The following is a 26,175-nucleotide window of genomic DNA, read 5'->3' on the forward strand; positions in this document are numbered from 1 at the left end:
TATGATAAAATACACCCATTTTACATGTTCTGTTTCATGAGTTTTGACAAAAATATATACCCATGTTATTGCCCACACAACCAAGAAATAGAATATTTCCATCACATCAAAAAATGTCCTTATGTCATTTTTTTATCAACACCCACTTTCATTGCATAAGCAACTACTGTTTTTCTGTCACTATCAATTAACTTTTCTTTTTCTAGAACTCTGTATAAATGAATCACACCATACTCTTTTGTGTCTAGCTTCTCTCACACAGCACAATGATTTTGAGTCATCCATGGTGCTGTGTTTATCAGTAATTTATTCCTTATTATTTAGAAATATTCCACTGTGTACATACACCACAATTTATCCATTCATCTCTTAATGAAACTCTGGGCTTTTTTTTTTTCAATTTTGAGCTATTATGCATAAAGCTGTTTGTGTATAATCATTCACATGCAAGTCTTTCTTGGACATAGGCTTGCATGGAAAATTCTCTTCGGAAAATATTTAAGAATAAAATTACCAGGTAGTGGGCCGACCCCATGGTGCACTCGGGAGAGTGCGGAGCTGGGAGTGCAGCAGCGCTCCAGCCGCAGGTTCGGATCCTATATAGGGATGGCCGGTGCGCTCGCAGTGCGGCCGGTCACAAAAAAGACAAAAAAAAAAAAAAAAAAAATTACCAGGTAGTAATGTAGGTGTCCTTTTAATATAAGAAAAACTGCCAAACTGTCTCTCAAAGTGATCCAACCATTCCCCATTCTACCAGTGATTGATGAAAATTTCTGTTGATTCATATCTTCACCGGAAATTGGTACTGTCTATGCTTTTTAATTTTAGCCATGCCACTGTGTTGTGCTAACTCATTGTGACTTTAATTTGCATTTACTAGATAACAAGGGATGTTGATTATATTTGACTATAATTATTAGCTAATTGTATATCTCCTTTGTGAAGTATCTGCTTAAATCTTTTGTCCATTGTGTAGTTGGAACATTTGTAGAGTCATTAGCATTAAAGCCTCTTGAGTGTACAGACTCTGTCTTTACCAATATATCCTTAGTGCTGAGAACAGTGCCTAGATTTTGGCAAATGTTCAATAAATACTTGCTTATTGACTTAGTTTAACCCTGAAGGTAAAGAGAGTTATTGGCAAAGTTGTTTTTAATTTATTTTTATTAGTATATTCATTGTCACAAATCATACTTATTCTTTATGCCCCTTATCTAATCTCACCCCCCGTTCCCCCCCGTCCTTCTCTCCTTCCCCCTGCCCCCTTCTCCCTTCCCTGCCCCCTCTAATAACCATAGGTTTATTCTCTCCATCTGATAGATTAACTGTTCCTCTGTTGGTTTGTTGCCTAGATGATCTGTCCAGTACTGAGACAGGTATGATCAAGTCCTCCCCTATTATCTATCATAAATCAGATGCTTGTTCTATTACTCTGGAGTGTGCTTTGTGGAGAGAGAGGACCTCTTCTTTTTTTTTTTTTGGTCTCTACCGGTGGTAAAGATTTTTGAAACTCCAGAAATAACAATAATTTCCCAAATTCTTTCCCATGCATCGCAGCTTCCTCCCAACACAACACCATAACCACGCACATCTACTGTGTGAAAGGAAGAGGCAAGAAGACCCCTTTCTTCTGATAAGGTGCATCTAGCTGCTGAAAACTTAGTCCTTTGCCTTTAGACATTTCTGTCCTCTCTTACAGAATGGCCTAAAGGAATCTGTGATGTTACAATTTGCCTTGAGCAATCTCCTTGACGCCCCAGAGTGAACCTCTAAAATCTAAAATCAAGTTAAACAGCTTGATTTAGCCACTCCACAATGTATGCACATATCAAAACATCATGTTGTACACCATAAATTTATACAATATTTACTCGTAAGTTTTTAAAAAATTAAATAAAATTAAATATCTAAAGTTGATATTACTTGAGAGAGCAAAGCATACATCTCTACCTTTCCCATTAGGGAGCCTTACTTACAAATCTGATCAAATTGACCTTAAGCAAGTATATCCCTAGACATCAATATAGACATTCCAGCGTAATTTGCTTATAACAGTGGTTCTCTACTGGGGATGATTTGCTTCCCCAGGGGACACTGAGCAATATCTGGAGACTTTTTTTATTGGTATAACTAAGGGGTTATTACCAGCATCTAGTGGGTAGGATGCTAAACATCCTACAATGCACAGGACAACTCTCTACAGCAAAGAATTATCCAGTCAAAATTGTGGATAGTACCAAGGCATTTCTGACTTATAAGAACACATGAAGAATTATGCAGATAAGTGACCAGCCCTTCAGGTAAGTGACTGACAGTCTTTGCCAGTGTCTTTCTTAGTCTTCCTTGAAATCATGATAAGGCCTCTATGTGATTATGATGGTAGCTGAGTGATTCACCAGCAAGGAAAACAATTTCCCCCTTCTCAAAGAGTAGCTAGATGTGCATTTATGAATATTATTTACTCTATACAGAGGTTAATATTCAGCTTTTGTGTTTCCATGGGTAATAAGGAACCACCCTGTCTTTGAGATTCCAATTTTTAGTCCATTAAGCCCACCTCACTTTATTTAATTATTTATTTAAATTTTTTTTCATTCATGTTTATGGGGTACAGTTTGTTGTTTCAATACATATATATATTGATCTAATCTGAATAGTTAGTATATCTATCACCTAAATATTTATGATTTCTTTGTGGTTATAACATTCAAGAGCCTCTTTTATGGCTATCTTGAAATATACAATACAATATTATTAGCAATCATCACTCTAGAGCACCAGAATTTATACTTCCTATCTAAATGTGACTTTGTAATTTGGTACTGGTCTACCAGGCTTTCCTCTACCCACCCTCCCTCCCCGGTAACCACTATTCCACTCTCTATTTCTCTCTTTTTCTCCTCTCTTTTAAATTTATTTTGCTTAAGTGACTCATGATAATTGTATATATTTATGGAGTACAATATGATATCTGGGTACATTCATACTCTGTGCAACAGTCATACCAGCGTCACCTCACTTTATTGCCTGAGAAGATGAGACAAATAGGTGTATCTCAGAGTATCAAAAACAGAAACCAGTTGAACCCAAAGTGAATCCCCAGGGTCTGGAAAAGGGACAAGTTTTGCAACTTCAGTGGGATGTGAAAGAAAACCTAAGCTTGCTCAGAGGCAGTACCTCAAAGGAGGTAGAACTTCAGACAGTGGCTATAGGAACCAGGTTCAAGGAATAGAGCTCACCAGGTCTTCCCCAGGCAAGTGGCACAGTGGGACTGAAGGCTCCACCTGAGCCACCAACTTTTCATGGATCCTGCTGACTAGATAAACAGGACATCAGTGCTGTAGTCTAGGAGCCTGTTATGGGTTGAATTATGTCTCCAAGAAAAGATACGTTGGAGTCCTAACTCCCAGTAACTCAGAATATGGCCTTATTTGGAGATAAGCTTCTTACAGAGGTAATCAAGTTAAAATGAGGTTATTAGGGTGGACCCCAATTTAATTTGACTGGTGTCATCATCAAAGAAGGAAATTTGGACACACAGACACACACACAGGCCATGTGAAGTTTGGAATTCTGCTGCTACAAGCCAAGAAACTACCAGAAGCTAGAAGAAAAGCCTGGAACAGATCCTTTCTTAGTGCCTTCAGAGGGAACATGGCTATGCTCACACCTTGATCTGGGACTTCTAGCCTCCAGAACTCCGAGAGAATACATTGCTGTTGTTTAGGCCTTTCAATTTGAGGTGGTTTGTTGCAGCAGCCATAGGAAACTAATACAGAGGCAGAGAAAGACATGAGAGAGATGCAGAATTCAATTAGATGCCTTTAAATATCTCTACTACAGTGTCTCAGCCTCTGCACTACTGACATTTGGGCTGTCCTGTGCATTGTAGGATATCAAGCAGCATCCCTGGCCTCTACCCACTAGATGCCAACAGCACACCTCCCCCAGCTGTGACAACCAAAATGTCTCCATACATTGCCCAGTGTACCCTGGAGAACACAATCACCCATGGCTGAGAACCACTGGTTCACGGAAGTCTGACCAGCCAGAAAGGAAGAAAATGAACTAGATGTGGCCAATCAGTGAGTGGCAGACACATTCTTTGGCTTTGTCAGGCCCCCCAGTTCTCAGATCCGACTCATCTCTGAATGATGCACGAGTTACAGGAAACAAGTTTGCAGAAAACTGTTGTGTCACAGACTTTCTGAGGCTGAATGATATGGAAAGACTGATGTAGTATTGCTAGGATAATGGGTGATCTTCAGGAGGAATTTTAAGAACTTTATCAAGATGGGATAATAACAACAATAATAATGTCTGACAATTGTGCAGCACTTACTATGTGCCAAGACCTGACTATTGACTTTTTCAACACTTATCTAACATTTAGAATGTGCCAAGTTACTGTACTCAACACTTGATAAATATTAGACTACTTAATCTTCACCACAACTTTGTAAAGCAGGTACTGTTATTATCTCTGTACTAAAAATAAAAACCAGAGACACAGAGAACATCTGACTAATACAGCCAGGATCCTAAGTGCATTATATAATTAACTAATTCAATCTTTATGTCAACTCCGTGATGTAGACACCATTATTATCCACTGTTTTAGAGATGAAGAAATGGGCTGTAAGTGGTAGAGTGAGGATTCAGATCAGGCAGGCTGGCTCCAGGTATCAGAACTCAACCATGACACTACATTGCCTTACGGTTTAGAAAAGATGGACTTACCCCTTCCTGAAGACTTAAAACAATTTTTTTAAAAGGCAACATTATATTCATAATCTCTAATTCTAGTGACAACCCTAAAAATTGAACTCTAAAAAATTGAAGTTGACTCTCCCAAGGCCACACAGTTACAGCATGAAAGAATCAAGATTCCAGTCATTCATCAAGGCTACAAATTACCTACACTATTCACTATCCCACTGGGGAGTAGAGAAACACACCTGAGGACTTCTGGGATTCTAGAACAACCAGGTGAGACCCTCTATGCCTGCAATTTCTGGAATCCTTAGGCTTTATTTGTACATGGAACAGAAATCTCCAATCATACCACAACCTTATACCTAAGATCAGAGGTCCCCAAACTGTAGCCTGTGGACCAAATCCAGCCCTTCCCCTGTTTTGCCAAATAAAGTTTTATTGGAACACAGTCACACCCATTCAGTTACATACTGTCTACAGCTGCTCTTGTGTTACTATGGAAGAGCTGAATAGTTGCAACAGAGACCATGTGGCCCAAAGAGCCTATCTGACTACTTAGACCACACATAAAAGTTTGACAACCGTGCTGGATCCTGGGTGGCCTGAGGGATGCAGAGTCTCTGGGGGTGAGGGAGATGCCAGCAGCATGGCAGCTGGGTACCAGCTCCCCAGTCCTCTTCTTCCCTGCTGTTTCTATCTCTGCCACCACCTCTGCCTTCACTGGGGTAGCTGGGACCCTTTGGTTTGCATGTGTTTGTTGCAAGCCCAACACCTGCCCATCAGTCCTCCACTCCACTGACCCTCCTTTCTTTCACTGTTACTGCAAGCCCTAGGGTCCAGCTGGCTGGATATATCACCTCCCACCACACCCACCAGCCTGCCAGCAGGGACCACCAAGGACACGAAGCTGGAGTTCTCTTCCCTACCACAGTGCAAAGACTACCTATACTACAGAAACATGCAATAACTCATATAATATGCGTACTACAAAACAATAAAGCAAACTTCATTAAACCAAGCTTTCAACAATTACTTAGGGGCTTCCAGTCAAGATGGCAGAATAGACAGTCTCAGAATCACGCTCTCCCACAAATCAACCAGTTTGCAGCTATTAAAAAGCAATGACAGCCAAGCTGGAGCCACTGGAGCTCAGGGGAAGAGCAGGAGAGACCTACGGAGTTCATGAAGGCAGGAGAAGCTATGATGAGAGAAGGAAAGCATTGCTCCCACCATGTTGAGGTCCAGCTGCTTTAAGGCTGGCCCTGGTGAGCACACAGAGCAAGAGCTGGCAAAAGCCACAGCGGTGTCCTTCCTATGAAGTTGCTTTGAGACTGCAGGGGAGAAGAAGGCCTTGGTAACCCCCAGACCAGCTAGACCACTAATAGGGTTCCCATGCACCCATACAGGAGCGAGGGGCCACAGACGACTGAAAAAAGGAGCCACTCAGAGGCCAGTGAGTCATAGTAAGAGACTGGCACATGGTCTCTCCTATGGGAAGTGTTTGGAGAATGGGCAGTGGGGGAGATGGGCCCACTGGGAGAACATTGGGGCACAGCATGGACAGCTAATCTGCCCTCCAATAAGCACAGGGCCACTCAGTGAAGACTGGTCAGGAATATAGAATGTCACGGGGTGCAGTCTGCTGAAAAGTCTCAGGCTGAGACCAGAGTTTCCACACAACCCAGGTGTAGCAAACCTCACAAGACCTGGAAGTACATACAAGGTCAACAATTAAAACCTGAGCTGCACAAAAAGCCTTCCCCAGGGAATCAGCAGCAATGGAGCAATTTTAGCTCAACCACAGGGCTCAAGTACTGGTTCCCACATGAAGTTCCTCCATTTTAGAAGCAAAAGACAACAAATTAGTTCCAGTGCAGAGCTGAAGTGGTGGGAACAGTGAATAATCAAAGACAGAACTGGAAGAAAAAACAAAATACCCACAGATCAGAGACAAAGTTTAAAATTAACTAGTAAAGGTCTGAAAGCACCAAAGAACACCTATAAAACCTAAAAGGAATGGAAGACCCCTGGGATCCCAAGACAGAGAGGGCAGAGGGCTTCAGCCACATCCCCTGGACATCTGCATCCAGCCCAGCAATGACCCAGACACTGCTGGAAGCCTCCTGGTCTCCCCTACCAGAATGAGGGGGGAGGCCACAGGCCTCGATCATGCTCCCCCTCCTTCACCCTCTTCTCACCCTATTCTCGTCCCACTTCCTTCTCCTTCTCCTGCACAACTGCTCCACAACAACATCTTAGAATGAAACATAGGGCTCGGAAAGCCAAACCTAGCCACAGCACAGTAAAGAGCACACCAGAAACACCATTTTCATGCAGGTAGCTCACCATAGCCATGGCAATTGCCATGGCTGCTGCAAAAGCAGCTAGTCTCTATAGCAGCAGTCACAGCCACCTTGCAGATGGCCCGCCAGACTCTCAAGCGCATTGACACAAGGAGAAGCACCAGTGGAGAACGGAAAAATTTTTAAAAATTTAAAAAAAGAAGAGGTCCCCTCTCTCCACAAAGCACACTCCAGAGTAATAGAAGAAGCATCTGATTTACGATAATGGGGGAGGACTTGATCACACCTGTCTCAGCACTGGATAGATCATCTAGGCAAGAAAGCAACAGAGGAACAGTTAATCTATCGGATGGAGAGAACAAATCTATGATTATTAGAGGGAGAAGGAGGAGGAGGAAGGAGAAGAGGAGGAGAAAGGGGAAGGAGAGAGATTGGATAAGGGGCATAAAAATAAATATGATTTGTAACAATGAATTTGCTAATAAAATTTTTTTTTAACTTAGTTAAAAAAGAAAAAAAAACCAATTATGTAGATATTTAGTCTTGGATATTGTAGATACTACAGTTGAAAATATAAGACGTTTTTTCCCTATGACTAAAGAATTAATTGATGGGAGCTTACCGACTGGAGGAGAAGTTATCATCCATGGAAATGCAGGCACCTCCAAGGTGCTGCCTTTGTTATTGCACACATTATGGAAACATTTGGAATGACGTTCAGAGATGCATTTGCTTATATTCAAGAAAATAAGATTTCATATTAATCTGAATGCTGTATTTGCCCATCAGCTTTGGGAACATAAAGCTATCTACCTAGCAAAATTAATAATACAGATGATGTCACCACTCCAGATAGAAAGGTCATTATCTGTCCATGGTGGTACACAAGCAGTTTGAAGAGAACACATGAAGAAAATGACGTTGGAGACATGCAAGTGGCAGCTGCACAGAATGGCTGACTGCAGAGCAACATCATGAGGGTGTGAATTTCTACTTCAGAAGGAGAAAGTTCTAGAGATAACAAGAATGTGAAATGGTAAAAACACAAGTAATTTCTTTGCAATTATATGTTGCTTCCAGATGTGTTTCTCTGAAACTTGTTGCGCAACATCTTAAGAAGATGTTGGACTTTTGCAATAGATGCACTGATGGTTTTATTCTTTTTTTTTTTTTTTAAACACTTTCCAGTTTTAGTATAAGCCAAGAATTTTGGACTTGCAAAGAGGTATTATTGCAATAATGCACTTTTCATACTTGAAATTTATTGGTATTACTTTAAGCAAAATGCAAGTTGGGGGGATTTGTTTATAAAGTTTGGGTAATTTATAACAAAAGAATTTCCTAAAGTTTTTAAAAAATTCATTGTGTTATATATTACATTTAAAAATAATTTTACAGTTCAGTTTTGCGATGAAGCCTCTTACAGAAACATTAACAAAATGCAGAAATCTACCACATTTCTTTTTCAGTATAATGCAATAGCTTAATTACTATTTCTTAACTTCTTGATCCCTTATTAATAATCTTAAAATCATGACATTAGCCACCTATCCTTACTTTAACATGATCCAATTATTGCTTCCTTTCTTATTACCTTCCTAATTTGTTTACTCTATAGAAAAAACAAAACAGAGTTTAACGATCACAGGAAGATATTTTGCTTTATAGTACCAGATGCTTAAGAAGAAGGATAGTGTTAGATTTTGAAGTGACTTTCCTGTTTGCATTTTTTGCGGCAAAAGCTAAATGCTGTATTTGTTCTTTTCAGAGTTGCCTAGCCCTTTTTCCCTTTCCAAAATTGTCCTACACAGAATATAGTAAACCAATGCAGCACTATTTTCTTCCTAAATGAAGCCCCAAACAGAAAAGTGCCCTTCATCATTTAAAAAAAAAATTAAGTCCTCATGACCTCTAAATTAACATGTAGAACAGTTAAAATTTCTTAGCATTTTTCTGTAATTTCTTTTCTTTTTAAATGTAATTTAGTTTAAGCTGAATGTATGAGGCTTGAAGAAACCTTAGTAAATTATTTGGAATATGGAACATTTACTCCTTCATTTTATGTCGTCTTAATGATTCTGAGAGATTGTTCCAGCTCAGACAGAAACTTTTCTTTGAAGATGCATTTACTGAGGAAAGTGAGTTGTGGGAGACTTTAGTGAACGTTTAGATCAGTTCTTTACAGTGAGTTAATCCAAATTTCCCCCATAATTTCCTTTAGCAGAGTCACTTTATGGATCTTTAGTTCTCCATGTGCTTATTTATAAATTGTTCTATGAAAAACATGTTTGCTGTCTTAAGTGTGATGTGAAGGAACAGAAGAGTGTTTTAAACTTTTCCTAGTTAATAACTTTATGGTAGCACAAACAAAACTCTTGTATTTCACTGTTCTCAGTCCTCTCTTGAGCTGTTTTCTAATGGGAACGATTTCCATACATTCCCTTGGCATCAGGATGTACTGTGCAAGATAGCCTATTACACCAAGCAACTTGCTTTGCTTTCCTCCCTGTGATGTAATAATGCAGTAGAGGCTTTTTTATCCAGCATAGTGGGAGAGAGGAAATTAAAATTTTTATTAATTAACAGTTGATTCCTGTTGACCCAGGTGGTGTTTCTCTTCTGATTTCCCTTTCCTTTTCCTATCTCATCACCCTGAAAACGGCATATTGCTAATCCCATTGTGCTCCAGTCTTCTGTTGTGTAATTAGGTCATTTGGTGTCATGGTCTAGTGGAGTCACGATTTGTCTTGGGTGTTCAAATATTCCAGTTGGTAAAGTACACAGCTTCCTGTATGTTACAATCAAATAGTGAGCTATGATTTTTCACTCAAAAAATTCTGCCTAAAAGAACCTTCATAATAGTAAATTTTGGTTTTAAAAATGAGGCTCTTAATATTTTTCTAAATTAGTTTTGTAAACAAACATAGCCTCTGTAGTGCTCCGGTCAAAGATACAGATTTGGTTACTGATAGAAATTCATACCTTGTAATTTTCCACTTTTTCTAACCACTGTAATTTTTATGTTGTCACTAAAGTGCTTGCCCAGCACTGCATGTTAAGGACAGTCTCCCACAAACACTAGAAATGGGATTGCCTTCATCTTCAGTACAATTTTAACGCAAACAAAACATGAGGTTCATTCTTTCTTTCATATAAGAACACTGTGCATTCGCCTCCAGACCCAGAAAATGAGCCCAAGGCGTTGGCCCCGCCCACCGCCGCCTGCAACTGGCCAACCACTGAGCTGAAAACAAAAGCCCCGCCCCCCCGGGCCCTGAGGTGGGGGGCGAGGACCTTCGACCTCCCCCTCCCCCTGCCCCCCGCAACAACAGCTTAGAGTGTATTTATTAGACACCAGTGTTTGTTTGGGGTGTGTAACTTATCCGCTTGTGTCCGCCAAATTCCTGCTTAGGTTTTTCTAAATCATTTTTAAGAGTTATTTTTTTCATTAAGGATGTTAACCTTTGTGTTAAATTTGTTCCTTATCAATTGACATTAAAACTAATGAAAAAGAAAAAGAAAAACTACAAAAAAAAGTTCATGGAATTTTTAAATAGAACTTAAAATAGAATTAAAGTAGAATTACATAGAATTAAACTTCATGGACTGCCCCTCCCCTATTCCTTGCTTTATACATCTCTTGCATTTGGCTGTTCCTGAGTTGTATGCTTTATGATAAACAACTAACAGGAAGCAAAAATAATAATAAAATAAAATAAAATATCTAACTATGTATGTATATTTTAAAAACACTGCAAGTTTGTTTTATTTGGAATATATTTGTGCATCAAATGTTCGATTAGTTCTTCTGGTAGCTCTTCCTATTTATTATCTCTATTTGGTCCCGTTTCTGTGATTTCTTTATTTAGACTGATATTTTATGATCGTTAGCTATGATTAATCAATCATGATTTATTTTCTAGAGTATTTGAGTAATGTATGAATAACCACCCAATTTTAACATTAAATATGTAATATGGGCACAGAAAAAAAAAAAGTTTGTAAACATCTACTCAGATCTTTGGATTCACAGTTCACCTAACTCCTCAAGTTTTTCCCAACCAAGGTTCCCTTTATTTACCCTCCAATCATTTCTATGCAAAAGCCCTCAGATTATGAGCTTTTTAATTTTCTAGTATGGTTCAATGGAAAAGTATGGCATCTGAGTCTGCACAGACCAGAATTTGGATTCACCTTCTTCACTTACTGCCTGAGAGACCATGGAAAGTCACTTCAGCTGTCTATCACAGATTCCTCATGTACGAAAAACAATTTGCAGAATTTTTCTAAGAGATTGTTGTGGGCTTAATTGTGTGCCCCCAAAATTCAAATGCTGAAGCCTCAACCCCCAGTACCTCAGAATGTGACTGTATTTGGAGATAGGGTCTTTAAAGAGGTATTAAGTTAGATCTAGCAATCCTACTTCTAGGTATTTGCCCCAAAGATTTGAAATCATATGTCAAAGAGATGCCTGCACCCACATGTTTATTGTAGCACTATTCACAATAGCCAAGTTATGGAATCAACTTGTGTCCATAAACAGATGACAGGATAAAGAAAATGTGGTGTATATATATATATGTATACATACACAATGGGGTACTATTCAGCCATAAAAAAGAAGGAAATGCTGTCATTTGCCACAACACAGGTGGAATTGGAGAAAATTATACTAAGCAGGACTGGCCAGATAGCTGAGTTGGGTATAATGCCGTGTTATAACACCAAGGTCAAGTGTTCAGAGCCCCATACCAGCCAGCGGCCAAAAAAGAAAAAAGAAAATTATACTAAGTAAAATAAGACAGACACAGAAAAACAAACACTGCATGTTCTCACTTATATGTGGAATCTAAAACAATTGAACTGAAAGAAGCAGAGAGTAGAATGGTGGTTACCAGAGGCTGGGGTTTGGGGAAAGGGGTCAAAGGGCACAAAGCCTCAGTGAAAGGAGGAATAAGGGTTGGTTTTTTTTGTTTGTTTTTTTCCTTTGAGATCTATTGCACAGCATGGAGAATATAATAAAGAATAATGTACATTTCAAAATTGCTAAGAGAATAAATTCCAAATGTTCTCACCACAAAAAGTGAGAAGTATTTTAGGTGATGAATATGATAATTATCTTGATTTAATTATTCCACATCATATTTATAAATCATAACATCACTTTGTACCCCATAAATATACGCAACTATAATTTGTCAATTCACAATTTTTAAAAAGATTTAAAAAGAGGTAATTAAGTTAAAATGAAGTCATTAGAATGGGCCCTAATCGAACATGACCTGTGTCTTTTCAAGAAGAGAGATCAGGACACAGACATGCACACAGGGAAGACCATGTGAGGACACAGGGAGAAGGCAGCCAGCTGCAAGCCAAGGAGAGAGGCGTCAGGAGAAACCAACGCTGTCAGCATCTTGATATTGGACTTTGGCCTCCCAAACAGTGAGAAAATACATTTCTGTTGTTTAAGCCCCCCAGTCTGTGGTACTCGATTATGTCAACCTAGGCAATCCAGGGATATAAAATGACTTTGGGTCATATGATGACACAAGATTGAATAACATTGAATCTGTGTGAGAAAGTCATTCTCTTCTTGACTCTCTCTCTGTCTTCATCACATAGAAGAGTACCACAGCTAGGGGCTAGTCTCCAATCCACTTCTTACATTAGCGCGTATCTCAGAGAAACAAGACAGGGGAAGAGTGCTCGGTGTCTACTGGCAGACATCAGCACCAAGTTCGTACTTGATAGTATTGCTTTATTTCCCCACTGGCTATGTGCAGATAATCGTCTTTTATGTTTGACAAAAGATACTGGCTTTCCATTTACAGAGTGTTTTTCGGATCTATTTTTAAAATATGAGGGTACTTCAAAAAGTTCATGGAAAGATTCATACTATCTTTCCATTCCATTTTTCCACAAAGTTTTTTTTTTGGTCAGCTGCCTGGCCTGGGCATCCAAACTTGTTGATTAAAATGATCGGAGACACGAAGGAAGACGCAGCAGACGAGATGCAGGTGAAGAGCAGGGGCCTACTGCTCTCTCAGGCGAGTAGCCCTGAACCAGCCGCTGTTACAACTTTTATTACATTTAGCAAGCTTGTGCATGCGAGATAAGCATTAATGCATAAATTCTGTTATACTTTTCTCAAGAGCAGAAGGCCTTTAGCTCCCTTCTCAAGCACTTGGTTATCTATAATGCGCCTCCTGGGAACATCCCAAGAAAGTGTTCTCACGACTTCAAACGTTCTCAAGGATTGTTTGCAATCCTTGACATTTCTTGGTTGTTTACTCGTATGCGAGTTCACCAAGTGAACACGTCCTTGGGTGCTGACCACAGATGCTATTAACCGTTTCCTTCACAAACCCTTGACCTTGATGTTATACCACTGCGTTCTAACCAACTGAGCTAACCAGCCAGCCTTTCCACAAACTTTTTGAAGTACCCAACACATTCCTCACACATATACATGTTCAGGAAATGGAAGTTTTTATTATTTGCTTATGCATCTGACCCTGTTACTTGCCCCACAGACCTCATCAACTCCAGCTGCCTCCACAGCCCAGCCCACCGCTGGAAATGGGCTTACCCTCCCCCAAGACTTACCAAAGCAGAGGGAGATGGCTCCCAAAGGCCTCTTCCAAGGATATTTCTTCAGTTTTGCCATTTGTGTTGAGTCAGAACGTCCTCTTGACTCTGGGATGGGCAGTAACAGCTTTGCTCAAAGTTTTTAACTCTCTAATCTTACCCAGTTTGTGTTTCATAGTCATAATCAGGAAATGATAACTATTTTTTGCAACACTGTCTCATGCCACTTTCCAGGGGTTTGACTCATGGAGTCCTCCTGTAGAACAGAAAGAATTCAGTCCACCCACTTTTAAGGCATCTTTACAAAACAGGACAAAGGATGTGAGAAATTGCTAGTTGAATCCCAATAACCATTGTCCGCATCTGCACAGTGACAGAATATAGCTGGAGCCATGGCAATCAAGAATAAAGACTACGTTTCTCTCTCACAGCTAGCTTTTCTGGTCAACAGGATGTAAGCAGAAGTGATGTTTAAAATTTCTGGGTCATGCTAAGACAGAGCTGATAGCAAAGAGATGAGAAATTTTAGAAGCATCAGGGAGGGGTGAGAACCTCGGAAAATAAGACAACAGGTTTCGAAAGGAAAAGGTAAGAAAAAAGAACTTTCATTGTCAGCATGGCAGAAAAGGAATTTGGAGAAGAGAAATGTCTATGATGGATTTGTAAGTGATTTGTCGTGAGGACATGATGTAAACTGTCTCCTCAATCTTTTCTGAAAAATCTTCAATAAAATCAGTGTCCTTTAATTAAGACTTTGGTGAAAGAGAGTTCTTCAGGAGAACTCAGGGAGTTGCATTCCATAGCTGGTAAGGTGTAGACTGAATGTAGAGACAACATATATGGTGGATTCCAGCAATGGGTGAGGGCAACAAGCACATGGAAAAATCTAGAAAGCTATAATCAAGTATTTTTGTAGTATTGTTCTCTGAGTAGTGGGTTTGTGGTCAATTTTTTTTTTCCTGTTGCTTAACTGTGTTCTCTAAATTTGCTGAAATTGATATGTTAATTTTATTGCTTCAAATGTTTTTAAAATTTAAGCTTTTAGAAATTTTAAGTGGAATACCCGGGATGAGAAAAACTAAGTTAAAACAAACAAACAAACAAACAAACAAACAAACAAACAAACAAAAAAACCAACAAAAAAAGTGAACTCTTCTAAAGCTTAAAGTTTAGAATCCATGAATTTAAGGGCAAATAAAAGACCTTTTACATAAACATGCAAACACGTTTCTTCCTGAAACCTCATTAAAAGACAGTAAGGGGATTTACAAAGAGGAAATAAACTTACAAAAAAGGGGGAGAGGGCGAATGACAGAGGAGCTAATTAGTATAAGACAAGAAATGTCAATGAAATTATGAAAATTAGAAAACAAAGGGATGTGTGCCTACAGCAAGGGAGACCATAAGCAAATTGATTCACATTCCCCTTTCCCAAGAACTGCATAGTGGCTCAAAAATTAGATTAAATTAATTATGATCCAGCAATTCCAGTTCTGGGTACATAATCAAAATAATTGAAAGCAAGGTCTCCAAGAGATATTTGTACACCCATGGTCACAGGAACATTATTCACAATAGACAAAAGGTGGAAGCAGCCCAGGGTTCACTGATGGAAGGATAGATAAACAAAATGTGGTGCATCTACAGAATGGAATATTATTCCACCTTTAAAAGGAAGGAAGTTCTGACACATGTTACAACACGGATGAACCTGGAAGAAACAATGCCAAGTAAAATAAGCCAGTCACAAAAGGACAAGTACTGTATGATTCCACTTATGTGAAGAACCTAGAGTAGGCAGATTCATAGAAACAAAAAGTAGAATAGTGATACCAGGAGCTGAGAGGAGGGAGAAATGGGGAGTTGTTTAATGGGTACAAAGTTTCAGTTTAGGATAATGAAAAATTACTGGAGATGGATGGTCGTGACGGTTGCACACTAATATGTACTTAATGACAGTGAGCTGTGCAGTTAAAATAGTAAATTTTAAGCAATGTGCATTTTACCAGAATAAAAATATGTATATAGGCAGTAGCAGAGAAGTCAAGGTGATATGATTGATAAATTAATTACTCCATGTAGTGTCGTCATCTCTGTTTTACATACAGTTTGTATGAATTCCGACTTGGTTAAAATGATCTAATGTAACAGAGTGGGATCCTTACCTGTCTATCTCACAGTGCCAGGTGTGCAATAAAGGACTTCTTAGTTTGCCCAATTCCTCGGAGCTAACTTCAGTTCATGATCCCTGAAACAGCATCCTGTCTGGTGTGAGACTTCAGCCTTAGATATCATTTCCCCTACCTGGAATAGATATTCTATATTTGTACTAAAAGAACAATTGTTCTGTCTACAGTGATTATCTTGTGCCACACGCTGTTCTATTTAATGCAAGAAGCAGGATTCTGAACATTTTAAAAAAATTTCTCAGACCGGTTAGTAACGTAACTAGATGGCCATGCTCATGCAACTAGTGGCTAGTGTAAACAACAGGAAAATACACAGATGTTTCCTTTCATAATACACTTTTGCACAATGATGAAATTGCCTAATGACACGTTTCTCAGAATGTATCCCCGGTGCTGAGCAATACATGACCATATTTTCATCACGACAGAAAACTATTGGACAACACTGCTCTAAGGGATGGTAGAACAATAGGACAGAAGGGAAGTGGGCACCCGGAGGACGACATGGGTAGAACCATCTGCCGATCTTGCGTGCTCACCTCAGAATGTTATCTGAAAGATAAATGAACCTTTATATTGAATCCAGTGAATTACTTTTGGATATCTTTGCTACTGCAGCCTAGACTTTTTCTCTAACGGATACACCCTCCCTCAACATAGCAGAAAATTGGAGATTTCCTTTTTTTTTTTTAAAGATGACTGGTAAGGGGATCTTAACCCTTGACTTGGTGTTGTCAGCACCACACTCTCCCAAGTGAGCCATGGGCTGGCCCAAGATTTACTTTTAAGAGAGGTTGATCCAGAGAGAATTCTGACTTCGAGGCTCCAGCAAAAGGTGAGAAATGGAACACAATGAAAAGAGTGTGATGAAGTGGCCATTTACATTGCAGACAGTGAAGGTCAAGCTCCCTTCCCCATCCACTCAGCTCCGGGAATGCTTTACCAGCCCCCTACCTCCCTGCAGGAGATTGCAGGAGTCCTCCAAAGGAAACTAAGAGGTCCAAGAGAAAACACCTATAGACACCAACATGTGGTCAACCCCCCAGTGAAAAACTCAGCTCACCAACTTGTCACACTACAAAACAGCTCATCCACACACAGTGAGATGTCTGACCAATGTTTTATCGCTTCTGACGTTACCACAAATTGACAACCACAGACATTGTGATAAGGGAGAAGAGCTTCTAATATTTAAAAAAAGGATGCAAAAAAAAAAAAAAGAAAGAAAAGAAAAGAGAGAAAGAAAAACACCCAATTGAGGAAGGTATCAAAAACTAAAACAGACATAAGGCAGGGAGCAGAAAGAAACTCAAAACAAATCATTATTAATATCCTCAAAGAGAGAGGATTGCTGCACTCATTAGAAAGTTTAGGTTGCAACATAATAAAGGTCATTATAAAAAATCTGCAGATAACATCATATTCAATAGTGAAAATCTGAAATATTTTCTCCTAAGACCAGGAACAAGACAAGTGCTATGGTCTGAATGTTTGTGTACTCCCCCAAATTTATGTTGAGGCCCTTTCCCCCAAGGTGATGGTATTAAGACGTGGGACCTTTGGGAGATGATGATGGGATTAGTGCCCTTATAAAAGGGACCCGGGGAGCTGCCTTGCCACTTCTACCATGTGAGGATGCAGCAAGAAGGTGCTTTCTACGAACAAGGAAACAAGCACCCACCAGACACCCAATCTGTTAGTGCCTTGATCTTGGACTTCCCAGCCTCCAGCACCATGAGAAATAAATTTCTGTTGTTTATAAGCTACCAAGGTTATGGTATTTTGTTATAGCAACCCAACAGACTAAGAGAACAAGGATGCCTGCTTTCACCACTTCTATTCAACATAATATTGGAAGTTCTGTCCAGAGCACTTAGGAAAGAAAAAGAAATAAAAGGCATCCGAACTGGAAATAAAGAAGTACAATTATCTCTGTTTGCAGATGACATGGTCTTGTATGTAAAAAACCTTGAAGATTCCATTTACAAAAAAGTGTCGAAGTAGTTAACTACAAAAAAATTTTTAAAAAGATTTAAGAGGGTTCTAAGGGATCCAGAATTAGCTAGTGCAAAGAAAAGACAGCTACCCCCTGAGGCTGAGTGAGAGTTGGAAATAAAGGAACTAAGGATGAGGAGAGCCCAAACCCACTAAGGCTGAGATCTTCCAAGAGGGGTGAGGCTATCACAGGAACATTCAGCGTAAGATGTCAGGGCCCAGATGGGATGAAGGGATATTCATGATGGGGAACAGAAGCTGCATTTCAGAGTCCAATCAAAGTGAAGAGAGTGCCTCCGTGGTCAGAGTGGCATGATAAGCAGTGACATGAATTCATTCAGCTGAATCCAAATCTTTGCTTAATCAGATATTCTCATGTTGATCCCCAAAGAAGCTCTGGAACATGAGTGACAGCACAAACTTGTCCCAACTTGACACAAGAGGGCCAGGCTTCTGTACCTTCGTGTCTGTCTGTCATTGGCTAAGGGGGGTGTGTGGGTGACTCTCAGCATTTGCAGTGAGGTGACCGCATGAGTCTGAAGCAATTATCAGCAAAGGATGCAACCATGAGCCATTAGCAGACAACACTTTCAGCAGCTGAGGCATGGGTATATTCTTGCAAGGAATATACAAGTGCTCCTTGACTTATGATGGAGTTACACCCCGACACACACATCATAAATTGAAAATATCATAAGTCAAAAATGCATTTAATACATTAACCTACTGAACATTATAGCTCAGCCTAGCCTACCTTAAATGTGCTCAGAACATTTACATTAGCTTACAGTTGGGCAAAAAGTTATCAAACACAAAGCCTGTTTTATAATAAAGTGTTGAATAGCTCATGCAATTTATTGAATATTGTATTGAAAGTGAAAAATAGGATGGCTGTATGGGTACTTGAAGTACGATTTTTATTGATCGTGTATCGCTTTCACACCATTGTGAAGGGCAAAAATTGTAAGTCAGACCATGGTAAGTTGGAGTGGGAAGAGTGTCAACAGCATCTACTATAATCCCTATCCAGGAAGAGTTTACAGTTCAATGAAGACCAGTGCGGGTGGCAGGCAAAAGAATGCTACAGGAAGACAGAGGAAGGGATGAGGATCCTGTAAGATAAATCTGTAGCTATAGCTTCCTTAGTATGATCCCCAAACACAGTGAATGTGGTAGCAGTGCTGCCTATATCCTCCAGTGCAAGCGTTGGCACCTGCATTTCTTTGCCTGGGGTCTTTCCCTGGCTGGTGAAACCTGCTTTGTCCATCTGTGGAAGTGCTGGGGAATTGATGACCCTGAAAGCAGTTCTCAGGCAACATCTGACAGAGTTGGAGTATAAATACCTCAGCTGCCTTGGCCCTTGAAGGGATAACTCTGACGAATGTGTTCCACACCAGCCTCAGAGCTTAAGTGATGTGGAGTACTAGCAGCATTGCGTTCCAGTTGCCCACAGTGGAAGCTGGCTTGAGAACTTCTATGTCCCCTATTAGAGTTTCCTTCACTTCCCAAATAAACAATGTGAGTTTGACTCTTTGTATTGGGGTCTGATTCTAGGGGAACTCAAAGTAAGATCCCAAAGGTATCTGGGAAACTCACTCCAGATCAGTCCTACAGCATCGTGTTCAGAAGTAGACTTGGACCAGGCTTTCAGGGGGTGAAGGGACATGGATTAGGACTGTGCTTATGACTGATAAATTATAGTAGTAGTTATAAAAGAAGTGGTTAACTTTTCTTGAGTGATTTCTCTTGAGGACTCATTTTAATCTCAAAATATTTAATCTCAAAATATTTCAGTACATATCTATATCAGATGAAAACCATTTAAAAAAATAATATAACCACAATAAAAAGAAAAAAAATGGAACAATGAAATAATATAACACCATAGCAGTATCAGACCAAGAAAATTAACAGTACTTCCTTGATGCCAGCTAATATCCAGTCAGTATTCAAATTTTCCTAATTGTCTCAAAAAATGTTATTTTTATCCAAAAATTATGATCCAAGTAAAGTCTACAAACTGCATTTGATAAAAATGCATTTTTAAATAAGACAAAATTCTCAATCTTCTTGTTAAAGTAAGAGATCAAGCAAATCATAGGTTTTAATTATTTTTTTTCCATCATGCATTTGGGAAAAGAGCAAAATGCCCCTCAGACTTTTTTGTATTGGTAGGGCTTACTTGTCTTACTGTTTAGGAATATAAAAAAACCAGCAAGGCAACAAAGTATCAAGGGGTAAAACCAATAATAATTACGGTGTTTCTTTGAAGGTTATTTTCACAAGATGTAGCAACAATTTTTAAAGGATTGAGACTCTTACAACACCCTTTTGTTCAAATTGTTTATCTGTGTACAGATTTATTTCAACAGAGAAGAGAACAGCTTAGTTACAGTCATGAATATTTATGTAATTCTCCACATAGCACCAGAACACAAGATTGATATTCTTGGGAATCTTCTCAGCTCAACACTTTGCCAAATCAAATTCCTTAAATTAGTTTTATGACTCAGAAAAAATGTCTTTCTCCTTATGAAGTATCAGGAAAAAGAGGACATCTGTATTTCTTCTTAACATCTCTTTTGCTAACTATGAAGATGTGCATTTTAAACACTAGGCTCTCGAATTTCATTAGTCAATGGTACAAGCCTGTTATAATTCCTTTTCACTGGTGGAAATGGAAGAAGGACAAAATAGTATTTAATTTAGTAACAGTGAAATAAGGGACAGATAGCCATCCATATGCCAAGTCCTCATTTTATGTTATCACATGCATTGACCCATTTTGTCTTCAAAAACAGAAGTAGGTGCTATTAAGCTCACCCATTTTATAGATGAGAAACTGAGACCTACTGCCTAATTATGATTTATAACTACATGTTGTATTCTACAATTGATGAGGAACGTCTGGCTCAGGTGCACTGGCCACTGGCACATCCAGGCCAAGATATGTGTACAAATGCTCCGAACTTATATATGTAAGAGTGGATGTAAAAATGGAATCCATTATGCTTCCAAAATATCTGATGGGACACCCATTCCCTCAGACACTGTTCCCCACAACTGTGCTTCACTGGTGAGGTGTTGCAAGAAGGCATGTGCCTGTCTTGGGTAACACTACTGGGCGTCTGCTGTGCCCTGACCCTCTCTCCATTGAGCTTTTTAAACAGTGTTTGTCTCTGTTCTTTCCTCCAGGTGGCACTGACTATCTGCTCATGTTAATGTGGTATTTGTGCAGGTGCCATAGAAAATATGAATAAAGCTAATGAGCACTTGGCTGCAATTTAGATTCAGAAACATCAAAATCACTTATATTGCTACTGCAGTCAGAAGATGCATCTTTAATTATTCATTTTAACATCAAGATATACTGTGGTTTTGTTTAAATAGCTTTTGCTTAAGAATAACTTAGTAACATGTTTTTAGATAATTGGGGACTAGATTTTAGATGATTTTGATAAATATTGTTTATTTTGTCAGGTATTTATTACACCTAACATTACAGATATGTTACCCAAATAAAAAGTCCCCATAGATGAAATAATGTCTGAGCTTTACTTTAAAATACTCCAACAAAAAATTAAAAATAGACTGGGGGTGGAAGAGTTATCTGTAGTTATCTATTGATAATCTACCTGATTATTTGAAAACCATCTTTTGCTGTTGAGAATCCTTATTTTTAGCTGGGCCCATTGCCACCCAGGTAAAATACTACATTTCCCAACCTCACTTGCATGTAGATGTAGCTATAAGCCTTCATCTAGGACAATGAGATGCAAGCATAAATATTATAAATAGCTTCCAAAAGTGTCTTTAAAGGTAGTATACTTTTCTTCCTTTACCCGTCTTTCTAGAACATGGGTGTGATGACTGGCACTGAAGCAGCCATCTTGGTCCACGAAGACAAGGGCTACATCCCAGGGATGATAGAAGGTGAGCTGGAAGTCACTTAGGAGCATGATGACTTTTGGAGCACATGTGCCAGCCCTGCGCTGACCACCTCCAGATCTTACACAGGGGTGAAATCAATTCGTATTCTTTAAGTCATCATTATTTGAGTCTCTCTCTTTTTACGTGTGTGTGTGTTGGCTGGCCAGTACAGGGATCCAAACCTTTGATCTTGGTGTTTTCTTTTTTCTTTTTTGGTGGCTGACCAGTATGGGGATCCAAATGAGTCTGTCTTTTCTTTAGGTTATCTAATGCTGTGTAACAAACCACCCTAAAACTTACTGAGTGGTTCAAAGTAACATTCCTTTTTTTTTTTTTTTTTAATCATTTCTGATTCTGTGGGTTGACTGGGCTCGACTGGGCAGTTCTTTTGCTCAACCTGATGTCTTCTGGGGCTTCAGTTACCATGGGCTCAATGGGCCTGGAATTTCCAAGATGGCACACTTAAGTGGCTAGCAGTCGATGCCGGATGTTGACTGAGAGCTCAGTTAGCACTGTTGATTGATGTGTCTACCTGTGGCCTCTTCATTTGGTTTGGACATCTCAGAGCATGATATCTAGATTCCAAGAGGAGATGTCCCAAGAGAGCTTTCCAAAATGGGAAAAGCACAGGCTATTAGTCCTCTTAAAGGCCACGCCTGGAACTGGTCCAGTGTTTCTTCTTTTACAGTCATAAGGTAAGGCCAGATTCAAGGGGAGGCAGAAAAAGTCCTACCTCTCCATGGGGAAAGTGACAAGGAATTGAAAGTCATCTTTAATCCATCACATGTGGTATATTCAATAGAAATAGATATACAAAGATACTTCAAAACTTCATGGAAAAATAGATTTAAAAAATAATATGAATCTTTCCATGAACTTTTTGAAGCACACTTGTATGTATTTACTGAATGCCTGAGTTTTTGTGGTTGGCCTGTACAGGGATCCAAACCCTTGACCTTGGTGTTGTAAGGCAAGGCTCTAACCAATCGAGCTAACCGGCCAGCCCTCCCCCCACCTCATTTTTAGAAGGGCACACACTACAGACTAGATTCCCCCCAGCCATTTTTGGAGCTAGACCTGGCTATTAGACTAAATTATAGCCAATGAGATGTAAAGAGAAAAGGTGTGTTTGAGTTCTAGGTTCTGTTCTTAAAAAATAATTTTATGAACCCTTCTCTCTCTCTCTGTCCTTCCCACTTCCCGGGGGCTCAAAACCAGAATTAGAAGCTACATGTTGATAAAAGCAGAGCTATCCCACCAACCATAGATAGCTCAACTGTTTACTGCTAAGTGACAGAGACATACATTTACATCTACTTTTTTCTTAAGGTGAGGGGCTCTTTGTCACAGCAGCTGAAAATGCTCCCTAATCAATGCAATATGCAGTGGTTTGGTTAATATTTTTCTTCGTGAGTTTCTTGAGGGTAGGGTTTATGTCTGCTATTACTCCCTATTGTGCCCCCAGCATCTAGCACAATACCTTATACATGGAAGACATTAAGTAAATGTGTGGTAAGTGGATGAATGAGCACTGGGGGGAAGCAGGTACAGGGACAAAGTGGAAGTCCTAAGGGTGAGGATGCTTGGGTTTGCAGGATAGGAGAGGAGATTTAATTGAAGCTAATAGTATTCATTTTTCTATCACTGTTGTAACAAATTATCACAAACTAAGTGGCTTAAAACAATGTAAGTCTGCTATCTTTCAGTTCTGGGGGTCACAAGTCCAAAATGGGTAGGCAGGGCTATGTTCCTCCGAGAGACTCTAGCAGAGAATCTTGCCTTTTCCAGCTTCTAGAAGCCACCTGCATTCCTCAGCTTGTGACACTGCGTCACTGTAACCTCTGCTTTCATAGTCACATACCTTCTCCAATTTTGACCATCCTACCTCTTTTTTTTTTTTTTTTTGGTGGCTGGCCTGTAAGCAGTAGGGAATCTGAACCCTTGACCCCAGTGTTATAACACCATGCTCTAACCAACTGAGCTAATGTGACGAACATTTTTAATATCATTTAGTATCATTGTGCATCCATGCAGTAGAAGTAAATACTACTTAATGAAATTTGAATGTTAGTTGATATATTTAGAGGTGTGTGCAGAATCACAATGTAAACTCTGCTTCTTAATCTATGTCCCTGTCCAAAACAGGGGGAACAAAAAAAAAAAGTAAAAGCTGCCGATCTAGGGTTTTCTGATCTCTCTCCATGTGGTGGGGACAAGTTATCTTGTTTAATTCTCTCTAGGACTGACATGGTAGGTATTTTTAGTTTCCCCTTTCTCAGATGAAAACTCAGAAAGATCCGTATATCACTCAGGCTTACCCAGTGAGGCAGAGGTGGGGCAGTCCAAAAACTGAAAGTTATCCTCTTCTCCTTAAAGTGGAAAGGGGAGGTGGAGGGGAGAAGCTGGAAGTCTTAATAAAAATATGTAGTGGGTACTAACATTAATAAAGTGCATGTATTTCACAGGGACTTAACCTTTAGGTTAGTAGGACTACAGCCCTTAGCTGTTAGAAGGACCACAGTCCTTAGATCAGGCTGTAGCTCAGTGGGATCTTTATCTTAGTTGGACCACAGTCCTTAGCTGTTAGAAGGGCCAAAGCCCTTTAGTTTAGGCTGTAGCACGGTGCGGCCACAGCCCCATAGTTTTAGCAAGGCCAGAGCCTTGTAGTTTGAGGAAGAACCTAACCTTTTAGTATTGCACATAGAAATGCTAAGTTTGAGAAAAAACAGAAAACTTCCACAAGACTAAAAAGTCTCTGTTGTGGATATGAAAACTGTAACACAGTATAAGTGCTTGCTCTAAGGGCAGATGCCCGTGGTGCAGCTAAACCTAATTATGGGAAAATATGTGTACTGAAAGCGTCAAGGCTACTCTGCCAATTAGCAGCTGGTTCCACATTTCACCTTCAACTGCTTCTCTAAGTTTCCTAGGAAACTAAGGGTTGCCATAACAATTATCTCATTGGTTCTTTTGTATGTCACATAGCTTAGTTTATGACTCTTTTGATGGTAAATTGCTTGAACTATTTTTAAGTTGCACCTGCTTTAATGAAAATTGTTATGCAGCCAGTTTATGTTTTCACTATGACTGATTAACCACCTGTGTTCTTTTCTGTAACTTTTTGCCTGGACAATAAAAAAAAACCGAGAAAAGCCCTGATTCAGGGTCATTTCCCAGGAATTCCTTCTCTCTTGAAGAGGTCCTCTCCTGGGATTTAACCCTTTTGAGCCTCTCACTGCTCAGGAAAAATGTGCTTTGAATAATCCTTTGCGTCTCCATCTCCATCACCCTGAGGGAGAGGTGACAAAAATAGAGGAGAGCGTGTGCTCCACCAAAAGTATGGCATAAATCAAGAAAGGAACATACAAATGTTGAGTGGTGAGAAGTGCTTAGAGACAGAATCTGTGTGTATGAAGATGAGAATGGCATCCGGGTTACCTAGATGAAAATAGAAGTTGATTAATAAGCTCAGGAGAAACTGTGCAGGTCAGCCAAGCCTTGGGAAGGAAGAGAGGCAAAACGCGGCGAGCAAACAGGCTGCAAGGTGCAATGGTTTGCATTATTTCTAGCACAGCTGTGAGGGCAGCTTAAGAGCACAGCAGGAAGCCGACTGAGTAGAGTTTAGTGAGTTCAGGTCAAAGCTTCTATGCACACTCCACTTGCTGTGGTCCTGGCAGCGGACCCAGCTCTAGGATAATGGAGGTTCAAGGACAACAGCCGCAAGCAAATGAAGCTGTCACAATGGACGGTTTGCTCTTGGTCTACCTTTGGGGAAGTCCTGAGGGAAAGTTTGCAAGGGGTTTGCTTGGCGACCAGGAGTGATGTCATGAAGTGAAAGATGAAATATTGCTTAAACGGTGAGCTGGAGCATGAGCAATGGGGAAAAAGTGTGAACTTGTTTTGAATCCCGCGAGTCTGGTAGAAATCGCCGTTACACAGTAGCTAACATTTAGTGAGCATTTACTACGGGACAGTCACTGTTTTAAAACAGTTTTTGGAGCAGCCAGATTTATAAAACAAACTCTATTAGACCTAAAGAAGGAAATAGACACTAATACCATAATAGCAGGGTACCTGAACACCCCACTGTCAATATTAGACAGATCATCTAGGCAAAGAATCAGTAGAGAAACACAAGATCTAAACAAGACTCTAGACCAATTGGAATTGGCAGATATCTACAGAACATTCCACCCAACAACCTCAGAATATTCATTCTTCTCATCAGCACATGGATCATTCTCCAGGATAGATCACGTATTAGGTCACAAATCAAGTCTCAATAAATTCAAAAAAATTGGAATTATCCCATGTATCTTCTCAGACCACAATGGATTAAAACTAGAAATTAATAACAAATGAAACTCTGGAAACTATACAAACACATGGAAATTAAACAGCATTCTACTTAATGACATATGGGTCCAAGAAGAAATCAAGCAGGAAATCAAAAA

At 39.6% G+C, this 26,175-nt stretch overlaps 1 pseudogene; it reads left to right on the top strand.

The window, feature by feature from the left end:
* Window positions 1-5,362: 5,362 nt before the first annotated feature.
* LOC134371927 (serine/threonine/tyrosine-interacting protein-like) lies at window positions 5,363-7,978 on the top strand (annotated as a pseudogene).
* Window positions 7,979-26,175: the final 18,197 nt, after the last annotated feature.

Source organism: Cynocephalus volans, chromosome 3, assembly GCF_027409185.1.
Source record: "Cynocephalus volans isolate mCynVol1 chromosome 3, mCynVol1.pri, whole genome shotgun sequence".
In the NCBI taxonomy this organism is placed as follows: Eukaryota; Metazoa; Chordata; class Mammalia; order Dermoptera; family Cynocephalidae; genus Cynocephalus; species Cynocephalus volans.